The sequence below is a fragment of the Pseudonaja textilis genome, chromosome 3, assembly GCF_049901715.1.
Source record: "Pseudonaja textilis isolate UNSWEBS1 chromosome 3, rPseTex1.2, whole genome shotgun sequence".
NCBI classification, from domain to species: domain Eukaryota; kingdom Metazoa; phylum Chordata; class Lepidosauria; order Squamata; family Elapidae; genus Pseudonaja; species Pseudonaja textilis.
Genome location: NC_141992.1, coordinates 199,029,957 through 199,042,517, shown reverse-complemented (window position 1 = coordinate 199,042,517; position 12,561 = coordinate 199,029,957).

The following is a 12,561-nucleotide window of genomic DNA, read 5'->3' as shown; positions in this document are numbered from 1 at the left end:
TATAATGTGGTGACCAAAACTGGATGCAGGACTCTAGGTGTGGCCTTACTAAGGCTTTACAGAGTGGTATTAGTACCTCACTTGATCTGGATTGTATCCCTATGTTAACGCAGCATAGGATTGCATTGGCTTTTTTGGCTGCTGCTGCTGCATACTACTGGCTTCAGAGGTTTTGGTGCTCCAACAATGAAGGCTTTTAAGAAGAGGCTGGACAGCCATTTGTTTTGAAATGGAATAGGACTTCCTGCCTACTCAGGGGGCTGGACTAGAAGATCTCTAAGACCCCTTCCAGCTCTGTTATTCTGTTAAGGTTGCTGAGGTTGGATCTCTTCCCCCGGTCTAAGGCTAACCCTCAGAGTCCTTCAGCTTCGATGTAGAAGATGGTGATCAACTTGGAAATGTCTAGTTTAATGAAAAGGAGAACTAGGGGTGACATGATAGCAGTCTTCCAATATTTGAGGGGCTGCCCCAAAGAAGAAGAGGGGGTCAAACTATTCTCCAAAGCACTTAAAAACAGGACAAGAAGCAACGGTTGGAAACTCGCCAAGGGAAGAAGCAACGTGGAATTAAGGAGAAACTTCCTAACAGTCAGAACAATTAACCAGTGGAACAGCCGGCCACCGGAAGTTGTGGGTGATTCATCACTGGAGGTGTTTAAGAAGAGGCTGGACAGCCATTTGTCTGGAATGGTTTACGGCAGTGATGCCTGACCTTTTTGGGCTACTGTGCCAAAAATTGCGACCGCTCTTATGCCCGCGTACTCACATGCCAGCACCCAGAAGGCAATGCGTGCGCCCCCCCCCACGCCCTCTGTGCTTGCGTGCACAATTCCCCCCGCCACCCCTTTACTTGCACTTCATCTCTCAGCTGATTTTCAACCCGTTTGAGGCCTTTTTCGGCCTCCCAGAGGCTTGAGGAAGGCCTCTGCAGGCTTTGCAGGCTGAAAAATGGGCCCTTTTCGTCACTTCCGGTATTTCCGGAAATACAGGAAGTGATGAAACGGGCCTATTTTTCGCCTGCAAAACTCATGGAGGCTTCCTCGAGTCTCTGGCAGGCCGGAAAAAGGTCCCAAAATCAGCTGGGAAGCCCGTGCCCGTGCAGTGATGTAAGTTTGCCTGGGGCTTGCGTGCCCGCACAAATGGCTCCGCGTGCCACCTGCGGCACACGTGTCATAGGTTCACCATCATGGGCCTAAGGTCTCCTGCTTGAGCAGGGGGCTGGACTAGAAGACCTCTAAGGTCCAATTATTTCATTATTCTGTCCAACAGATGTTCTGTCAAACATCACAATCCATAACTGCTAGTCAAGATCTCTGGGATGGATATGGCTGAAGCTAAAAATTCTGGCCAGTTTACACCCATCCAAGAATTCATGACTAAAACAGAATTCTGGTTTGTCCTGCAGGTCTGACATCCATCTGACTACCTCAGCTGAGAGTTATCTGCCCTACAGAGTGGAAATCTCAGTCGTCGGACCTCCAGGATTTGAATGGAGATGTGTGTGGACAATAGGATGAAGATGCTAAGGTGAATACACTGTGTGATCTTTGGGTGTTTGACCTTAACAGGCTGGGATCAAGTCAGGGAGGCCTTGGGTCATGCTGGTTTATTTGTGGGGATCTTGGTGTTCTCTGAGCTTGGCTGTCTTAACAGATAACAGATAATCAGAGTTGGAAGGGACCTTGTAGGTCATCTAGTCCAACCCCCTGCCCAAGCGGGAGACCCTACACCACTCTTGACAGAGGGCAGTCCAGTCTCTTCTTGAAAGCTTCTAGTGATGAAGCTCCCACAACTTCTGAAGGCAACTTCTGTTCCATCGGTTGATTCAGAAAGTTTCTCCTTATTTCCAGGTTGGATCTCTCCTTGTCCAGTTTCTATCCATTATTCCTTGTCTGGCCTACAGGTGCTTTAGAAAATAGCTTGACCCCTTCCTCTCTGTGGCAGCCCCTCAAATATTGGAAGATGCTCTCCTGTCTCCCCTGGTCCTTCTCTTCCCTAGACTAGCCAGGCCCAGTTCTTGCAACCATTCATCTTATGTTTTAGCCTCCAATCCCCTCATCATCCTGGTTGCTCTTCTCTGTACTTTTTCTAGAGTCTCAACCTCTTTTTTATAATGTGGTGACCAAAACTGGATGCAGGACTCTAGGTGTGGCCTTACTAAGGCTTTACAGAGTGGTATTAGTGCCTCCCTTGATCTTGATTGCATCCCTCTGTTAATGCAACGTATTATTGTGTTGGCTTTTTTGGGTGCCGCTGCACACGGCTGGCTCCTATTTAGCTGGTTGTCCACTAAGACTCCAAGATCCTTCTCCCAGTTCCTGCTATTGAGACTGGTTTCACCCAGTCTATAGGTGCGCTTTTGGTTTTTCTTGCCTGAGTGTAGGACTTTCCTTTTCTTGCAGATGTCTCAGTGCCCGACTATATAATATTATCAATGCTAGAAGGAAGTGGGGTTTGCGGAGAGGAAGAGGAGGAGGACTGCGGGATCCTTGGTGCTATCTGAGCTTGATGGTTTTCTTGCAATTTTCATTACCCAAGGGAGTGAGGTTTGTGGAAAGGAGGAGCAGGAAGAGGAGGAGGAGGAGCAGGAGGAGGAGGAGGAGGAGGAGGAGGAAGGAGAATGATTGTGGGATTCTTGGTGCTGTCAGAGCGTGGTTAATTTCTTGCAGATGTCTCAGTGCCCGACTATATAATATTATCAATGCTAGAAGGAAGTGGGATTTGCAGAGAGGAAGAGGAGGAGGACTGTGGGATCCTTGGTGCTGTCTGAGCTTGGCTGTTTCCTTGCAGATGTCTCATCACCCAACAAGGTAACCTCATCAGTGCTACAAGGGAGTGGGGTTTGTGGAGAGAAGGAGGAGGAGAAGGTGGAAGGGTGGACCATGCGGTCCTTGGTACTATCCAAAGTTTGGTTGCTTTCTTGCAGGCGTTTTATTACCCAACTAAGTAACACCATCAGTGTTAGAAGGCAGTGACCTTTTACAAGTTCATGTTTTCTGCCCTGGGTCCCTTCACTGTTGGGGATTTGTGATGCAGAGACTCATCCCCAACAGCCCGTGCTTGTCTTCCCCAGTGAAGGGACACAGGGCAGAAAAACATCCTGCAGAAGGCACAGCTCCACAACCACCGTCCTTTTAGCGGTTCCAAGAAGGCTCCACACCCATTTGTACCTGTCAGGTGACCCTGAGGACACAGATAAACCTCCAAGTGGCCTCAACGACTCACTAAAAGGATGCAAATGACCAGCTCTGTCTGCAAGGAGTATCAATTCTTCCCTTCCCCACCATTCCAGTCAGAGCTGAAGAAGGTTCTTGGGTAATGGACATTTGGAAGGAATTATTATGGGATGTCCAGGTGTCAGGGTCAAAGGATCAGGAAGTTCCCGTTCAACTATTTTATTATTTAACATGCCTGTGCACGCAACTGTACGACTCATAGTTAGCACTCTCTTGGCATAAGACAAGGATCCATAGAATTCAAAGGAGTTTGGACTTACTTCCTTTGTAACTACGGTGGCTCGGTGGTGAGAGTGCAGTACTGCAGGCTACTTCTGCTGCCTGCCAACTGCCCGTAATTTGGCAGATGGAATCCCACCAGGCTCAAGGATGACTCGGCCTTTCATCCTTCTGAGGTAGGTCAAATGAGGAGCCAGATTGTTGGGGGCAAGAGGCTGACTCTGTAAAACCACTTAGAGAGGGTCATAAAAGCACTGGAAGCAGCATATAAGTCTAAGGGCTAATGCTCCTCCCTCCATCCCTCCTTCCTCCCTCCCTCCCTCCCTCCCTCCCTTCCTTCCTTCCTTCCTTCCTTCCTTCCTTCCTTCCTTCCTTCCTTCCATCTAAAGGTCGACTCAGCCTTCCGTCCTTCTGAGGTGGGTAAAATGAGGACCCAGATTGTTGGGGGCCAGAAGCTGATTCTGTAAACCGCTTAGAGAGGGCTGTAAAGTACTGTAAAGTGGTATATAAGTCTAAGGGCTACTGTTCCTTCCTTCCTTCCTTCCTTCCTTCCTTCCTTACTTCCTTCCCTTCCTTCCTTCCTTCCTTCCTTCCTTCCCTCCCTTGTTGGGGGCCAGAGACTGACTCTCTAAAACCGCTTAGAGTAGCTGTAAAGCACTGTGAAGCGGTATGTAAGTCTAAGGGCTATTGCTAAGTGGGAAGGAAGGAAGGGAAGGGAAGGGAAGGAGGGAGGGAGGGAGGACCATGAAAGTGCAGTGGTTAGAGTGCAGTATTGCAGGCTAATTCTGCCAACTGCCAGGAGTTCGATCCTGACCAGCTGAAGGTTGACTCAGCCTTCCGTCCTTCTGAGGTGGGTAAAATGAGGACCCAGTTTGTTGCGGGGCAGAAGGTGACTCTGTAAACTGCTTAGAGGGGGATGGAAAGCACTGTAAAGCGGTATATAAGTTAGTGCTAGTGCTAAGTTGGAAGGAAGCAAAGGAAGGGAGGGAAGTAAGAAAGAAAGGAAGGAAGGAAGGAAGGAGGGAGGGAGGGAGGGAAGGAAGGAAGGAAGGAAGGAAAGACAGGAATAACAATAGCACTTAAACTTATATACTGCTTCACAGCCCTCTCTAAGTGGTTTAAAGGAAGGAAGGAAGGAAGGAGGGAGGGAAGGAGGGAGGGAAGGAAGGAAGGAAGGAAGGAAGGAAGGACAATAGCACTTAAACTTACATACCGCTTCAAGCCCTCTCTAAGTGGTTTAAAGGAAGGAGGGAGGGAGGGAGGGAGGGAGGGAAGGAAGGAAGGAAGGAAGGAAGGAAGGAAGGAAGGAAGGAAGGAAGGAAGGAAGGAAGGAAGGAAAGGAAGGAAGGAATAACAATAGCACTTAAACTTATATACCGCTTCACAGCCCTCTCTAAGTGGTTTAAAGGAAGGAAGGAAGGAAGGAAGGAAGGAAGGAAGGAAGGAAGGAAGGAAGGAAGGAAGGAAAGGAAGGAAGGAATAACAATAGCACTTAAACTTATATACCGCTTCACAGCCCTCTCTAAGTGGTTTAAAGGAAGGAAGGAAGGAAGGAAGGAAGGAGGGAGGGAGGGAGGGAGGGAGGAAGGAAGGAAGGAAGAAAGGAGGGAGGAGGGAGGAAGAAAGGAAGGAAGGAAGGAAGGAAGGAGGGAGGGAAGGAAGGAAGGAAGGAAGGAAAGACAGGAATAACAATAGCACTTAAACATATACCGCTTCACAGCCCTCTCTAAGTGGTTTAAAGGAAGGAAGGAAGGAAGGAAGGAAGGAAGGAAGGAGGGAGGGAGGGAGGGAGGAGGAAGGAGGGAAGGAAGGAAGGAAGGAGGGAGGGAGGAAGGAAGGAAGGAATAACAATAGCACTTAAACTTATATACCGCTTCACAGCCCTCTCTAAGTGGTTTAAAGGAAGGAAGGAAGGAAGGAAGGAAGGAAGGAAGGAAGGAAGGAAGGAAGGAAGGAAGGAAGGAAGGAAGGAAGGAAGGAATAACAATAGCACTTAAACTGATATACCGCTTCACAGCCCTCTAAGTGGTTTAAAGGAAGGAAGGAAGGAAGGAAGGAAGGAAGGAAGGAAGGAAGGAAGGGCCAAGTGGCACAGTGATCAGAGTGCAGTATTGCAGGCTAACTGCTGAATTCCAGCAGTTCGATCCTGACCGGCTCCAGGTTGACTCAGCCTTCTGTCTTTCCGAGGTGGGTCAAACGAGGACCCAGATTGTTGGGGGCCAGAGGCTGACTCTGTAAACCGCTTAGAGAGGGCTTTCAAGCACTGGGAAGTGGTATACAAGTGTAAGTGCTAATGCAGTTGTTATGGCTATTTCCTGCTTGATCAGGGGGTTGGACTAGAGGACCTCCAAGGTCCCTTCCTTGCCTGTGATCCTGTTATTCTTTGTGGCAACCCTTCACCCATTGGAACATTGCTATCAGTCACCCTGGTTGACTTAATGTTATTATTCTGGACTCCTCTTTCTTGTAGATGACTTATGGGATGTGTGAAAGTATCCCATACCAAAGCCCACTGTTATGTGGTGTGATCACAGCAATGGAGGCCCACCTTCCAAGCTCTCACCACCGATTGAGAGCAGAAGAAGACCACAAAGGAATCCAGAACCTCCACAGGCCAAGACGTATGCCTGCATCAGAACTGGGTACTCATGAGATCAGCTGCCTCTGTGAACCCCAAAGTTATCTGATACAAGGAATGCGATTGAAGGTAAGGCAACCACCTCGCCTCCATCTTCTTCTCCAACTCGGTCCGTATCAGGAAGCAATTCTCACTTGGTTCATATCGTTCTTTTTCATATCCAAAGGAGGTAACGCCACACGCACAGAATATTTTGGTGCCATTTCTTCCGGAAGACCAGGTGCGGTCTGGGAACATGGAGCAATGGACACGCGATATAATAGTCAACGTTCTTTCGAGCCTTTCCTGTTAATGAGTTGTAGAGTTGTGTGCGTGTCCAGAGAGACAGAAAGGTGTGGATATGTCAGGTCTGTGTTTGGGGAAAAGCAAATGAACCAGCTGTCAGGATTCCAGCAGTTGCCCCGTCCCATTTAAATCCTGAGTCTCGAGCCAAACTTCCAAAACTTCAAAAGGATTTATTGGGGGTTAACATGTCCGGCACTGGCTGGATGTAGCCGACTTAGAAACATATCATTCATTGTCACCCTGGACCCTGGTTTTCCCTCCCACCCCCTGGGTGTATCATAATTAATATCCTCCAATGGGACACATCCATAGCCCAGAGTCATCCATCATGTTCTCCAGTTAGATTGTTTTTTACGGCAGAAACTTCAGTCGCCTAGTTACTGTTTCTGAAAAAACTACGTCTGGAATGCACTTTCGATTTCCAAGCTGCTGCACTGCTCCCCCTCCCTCTCTGTTGGCAAACTCTAAAACGACCATAGAACTATTTTATGAGTTGACACCAACTTTCTCTCGCCCTCCCAGACGGCTAGAACATAGAGCAGAGAATAGGCACCTTGGAGGTTTTCGAGTCCAACCCCATCTCAAGCAGGAAACGCTACACCACTTCAGACCAATGATCGTCCAATCTCTTCTTGAAAGCCTCCAGTGATGGAGCGCCCACGATTTCCTGAGGCAGGCTGTTCCACTGGTTAATTGTTCTCCCAACCAAGAAAATTCCTCCTTAGTTCCAGGTTGCTTCTCTCCTGGATGAGTTTCCCTTCCGTTGCTTCTTGTCCTGCCTTCAAGTGCTCTGGAGAATAGGTGGACCCCCTCTTCTTTGGGGCAGCCCCGCCCCCCCCAAATATTGGAAGATGCTATCCTGTCGCTCCTAGCCCTTCTCTTCATTAGACTAGACATTCCCAGTTCCCGCAACCGTTCGTCATATGGTTTAACCTCTCTTGTTTTTCTTTCTCTGTGGCGTTACGTTTGACTGGGCTTTTCTCATTTCATTTTTCAGAGTTTCCCAAGCCTCTTGAGAAACCCAGAGCCAATCCCTTCTTTCTATCCATATTACTCAACTGCCGGTAAGTCTGCTATTATTCCATGTTGTTCGGGGGCTCCTCTTTAGTCTAAAACATAGAACATACAGCAATGGAGTTGGTAGGGACCTTGGAGGTCTTCTAGTCCAGCCCTCTCACGCAGGAGACCCTGTACCATTTGAGACAGTCTCTTCTTAACAACTCCAGTGATGGAGCATCTACAACTTCTGGAGAGAAGCCATTTTGCTGGTTTATTGTCCTCCCTGTCAGGAATTTTCTCCTTAATTCTAGTCTCCTTGGTTCGTTTCCACCCGTCGTTTCTCGTCTTGCCTTCCGCTCCTTTGGAAAATAATTTGAGCCCCCTCTTCTCTGGGGCAGCCCCTCAAAGATTGGAAGGCTGCTATCATGCCCCCCCGCCACCTGTACCGTTGTCCTTACTCTTCATTCATCCAGACGTACCCAATTCCTTTTACCCATTCTGCATTAGTGTTCTCTGGTTTTCTTCGTCTCGCCCTGTCGTTTCCAAAGAACGCGGAGGAGGAGGAGGAGGAGGAGATGCTGTCAAGAAAGCTGATCTCACAGTCCACAAGCCACGTTCGCATCTTCGCCAGATGGTAACAGGGATGACTGCTTAGCGCTGCATGTTTGACATCTCCTCGAAATAGCAAGCCACGATGAAGTGGTAGGCCTGTAGCCACTATCAGCTCTTCCGGTGCCTCGGATGAAAGTGGAAGTCACATGCTCGCTTTCGCACCTCCCTGTGATGCGAGAACGCTCTTGGGGGTGAGTCACGGTGCATCTGCTTCTCCCCTCCTCCTTTCCCTCTCCACACCCCCCCACCCCCACTCCCCAATTCCCCACCAGGCCCATAGGTGCCTGGTGCTGCTACCGCCGCGCTCTCGTCACCAGCTTGTGTGACAGGTGAAGTGACACAAAGTCGGCAGAGTTGCAAAGCAGGTTGCTCCGGGCTCTTCCCACATGGGGAGGTGAGGTTGCTCCAGCAGAAGGGGAGGAAGGAGTACGTAGTAACATCTGTTCTCTTCGCCCCTGTTGTTTGGGTGTATTTATTTTGTTGATGTTTTGCAGAGCAGAACAACGGGAAGGGTGAAGGAAAGGAAGGGGGTGACCCACGGGAGCGGCGAGGGGATCTTTTTCAGTGGTGGTGGGGCTCTACGTTCTTCTGAGGACCCCACCTCTGAATCTCCCCTTCATTTTAGCAAGGCCCTTCTTGCCTTAAATTAGGAGTCTTCAAACTTGGACCAACTTTAAGACTGGCGGACTTCAACTCCCAGAATTCCTCAGCCAGCCCTGCTGGCTGAGGAATTCTGGGAGTTGAAGTCCGCCAGTCTTAAAGTTGCCATGTTTGAAGACTCCTGCCTTAAATGGTCAAGCAAACCAGGTAGATGGCCACCACCCCAGCAACTTCAAGAAGGTAGATAAAGGTGAGGCCTATCTGGCGGACCTCTACGCATCTTCTGTATGCACTAATGGACATTCGGCCATGACACAACCTATCCAGAAGGATATTTATGATCCTTGACTGGTTTAATTTCTCACCTATTAACTTTATTCACCATGTTCTGGACAACTACAGGTAGCGTGAAGGTCAGGTCTACCCACCATTTCTTTACCTGAAGGGATTTGTCCTTGGCCACGCAAGGTATGAATCTTCCTTGATAGAAGATTCATGCCTTGCTAACAAGATACATACCTGCTGACTAGAGCATACAAAACCTTTGCTAGACCAATTCTCGAATACAACTCATCTGTCTGGAACACGCCCTGCATTACCAGACATCAACACAATCAAGAGAGTCCTGAGATATTTCACGCGAAGAATCTTCCACTCCTCTGCTCGCAACCGAATACATTTTGCCTTGAAATTTTAGGCTTAGACAACCTAGAACTATGCTGCCTTCGGTCCGACCTAAACATAGTACCTAAAATTATCTATTGCCATGTCCTATCCGCCAATGACTACTTCAGCTTCAACCACAACAATATACATGAGCACACAATAGATACAAACTCAAGGCAAACCACTCCAAACTCGACAGCAGGAAATATGACTTCAGCATCAGAGTGGTCAACGCCTGGAATGCACCACCTGACTCTGGGGTTTCTTCCCCAAACCCCAAAAACTTTAGAATAGGATAGGATAGGATAGGATAGGATAGGATAGGATAGGATAGGATAGGATAGGATAGGACGGAACAGGAACAAGAACAAGAACAGAATAGAATAGAATTCTTTATTGGCCAAGTGTGATTGGACACACAAGGATTTTGTCTTGGTGCAAATGCTCTCAGTGCACATAAAAGAAAAGATTCATTCGTCAAGAATCATCAGGTCCAACACTTAATGATAGTCATAGGGTGCAATAAGCAATCAAATCAGATAGATAGATAGATAGAAAATGAAAGAAAGGAAGGAAGGAAGGAAGGAAGGAAGGAAGGAAGGAAGAAAGAAAGAAAGAAAGAAAGAAAGAAAGAAAGAAAGAAAGAAAGAAAGAAAGAAAGAAAGAAAGAAAGAAAGAAAGAAAGAAAGAAAGAAAGAAAGAATAGAATTCTTTATTGGCCAAGTGTGATTGGACACACCAGAAATTTGTCTTGGTGCAAATGCTCTGAGTGTCCACAAAAGAAAAGGTACATTCGTCAAGAGTCAAGAATCATCAGGTACAACACTTAATGATAGTCATAGGGCACAACAAGCAATCAGATAAGTAGGTAGGTAGGTAAGTAGGTAGAAAGAAAGAAGGAAGGAAGGAAGGAAGGAAGGAAGGAAGGAAGGAAGAAAGAAAGAAAGAAAGAAAGAAAGAAAGAAAGAAAGAAAGAAAGAAAGAAAGAAAGAAAGAAAGAAAGAAAGAAAGAAAGAAAGAAAGAAAGAAAGAATAGAATTCTTTATTGGGCAAGTGTGATTGGACACACCAGAAATTTGTCTCGGTGCAAGTACTCTCAGTGTACATAAAAGAAAAGATACGTTCATCAAGAGTCAAGAATCATAAGGTACAAAGCTTAATAATAGTCATAGAGTAGAATAAGCAATCAAATCAGATAGATAGATAGAAGATAGATAGATAGATAGATGATAGATAGATAGATAGATAGATAGATAGATAGATAGATAGATAGATAGATAATAGACCAATTGACCAAGGTTTACAAGCGACAAAGTTACAGTCATACAGATAGATAGATAGAAAAGAAAGAAAGAAAGAATAGAATTCATTTTTGGCCAAGTGTGAATGGACACACCAGGAATTTGTCTTGGTGCAAATGCTCTCAGTGTACATAAAAGAAAAGATACATTCATGAAGAGTCAAGAATCATCAGGTACAACACGTAATAATAGTCATAGGGTACAATAAGCAATCAAATCATACTAGGAAACAGTCAATATAAATCGTAAGTGGACAAGTGACAAAGTGACAGTCATACAGTCACAAGTGGGAGAGGGTGGGTGATAAGAACAATGAGAAGATTAACAATAATAGTTGTGCAGACTTTGTAAATAGTTGGACAGTGTTGAGGGAATTATTTTTTAGCAGAGTGATAGCTTTCAGGAAAAAACTGTCCTTGTGTGAAGGGTGTTTGAACTTAGACTTGTGGACTTCTGGCCAGCTGGCTGAGGAATTCTGGGAGTGAAGTCCACAAGTCTTAAAGTTGCCAAGGTGGACACCCTGGTCTAGTTGTTCTGGTGTGCAATGCTTTATAATGTTATTTTGAGGGAAGGAGTTGAAACAGTTTATGTCCAGGATGTGAGGGGTCTGTAAATATTTTCACAGCCCTCTTTTTGACTCGTGCAGCCTGGAAGGCAGGTTGGTAGCAATGTTTTTTTTCTGTGTCCTAATTACTCTCTGAAGTCTGTGTCTTTAACCTTAGATTGTCTACTGTTGACCTCACCCCATTCCTAAGAGATCTCTAAGTGCACCAACGTGCCTACTGTCGCTGTCCTAATGTTCCCTTTTATTCGTATCCATTTCATGTAATCATAATCACGTTTATACTTATACATGTTATCTAATACATGCTTGACAAAATAAAATAAAATCAATAAAGATTCGTTCTATCTTCCTTCCCAGATCTTGAGGTTCTTGAGTCTCCTTTGGTGACTTTCTCAGTAGAAGAGTTCAACATCTCTTCCAAAGTCAAGTAGGAATGAAAGCTTTTCTGGAGTGAGATTAGAAACGTTTATTCCCAGAATAGATTCCAGTCCACTTCAGTCCTTGATTCCTAGGTTTTCTCTGGCTCTGTTTCACGACAGGCTGTTGACAACTTTGGGTTCCTTTGCTGGAAGTGAAAGAAATGGTTGGAAAGAGGTAGGAAATGACATCGAAGAAGGAGTATTGAGAAATGAGAAGAAGGCCAATCGAGGAGAATATTTTGTAGCTCAGGAACGCCAGGCCTTTGCATGAAGATTCGCCTCTGGACTCAAACACTGGACTGTGGGTTCTCTCTGCTTTTAATACTCTATTTTCTTTTTAATTACGCAGTAGGATTATCCTAGAAAATGATGGAAGTTCCTTCAGACAAGAGAGGAAAGGTTGGCAAAATCGAGGAAAGAAGGAACCGGAGCAACACAATGTGCTACGTTGGCCAAGAAGGCCAACACAATCATAGGTTGCATCAACAGAGAGATAGCATCGCGATCACATGAAAATACTATTTATAAGGCCTTGGTAAGGCCACTTTTGTTGGCGCACCCTGTCAAGACAATGTTTTTTTTTCCCCAGTTGCAATGTATGGCTGTGAAAGTTGGACTGTAAGGAAGGCTGAGCACCAAAGAATGGAGCCCTTTGAACTCTGGGGCTGGAGGAGACAGCTCCTGTGAGTCTCTTGGACTGCAAGGCCATCCAACCGGTCAGTCCTAGAGGAGATCAACCCTGACTGCTCTTTAGAAGGCCAGATCCTGAAGATGAAACTCAAAGAGATGTTGGCCACCTCATGAGAAGGAAGGACTCGCTGGAGAAGAGCCGAATGCTGGGAACAGTTGAGGGCAAAAGAAGAAGAAGGGGACGGCAGAGAAGGAGGGAGCTGGATGGAGTCAAGGAGGAAGTAGTCGGCGTGAGCTTAAATGGACTCCAGAAGATGGTAGAGGACAGGAAGGCCTGGAGGAACATTGTCCATGGGGTCACGATGGGTTGGACACGGCTTCGTGACTAAAAA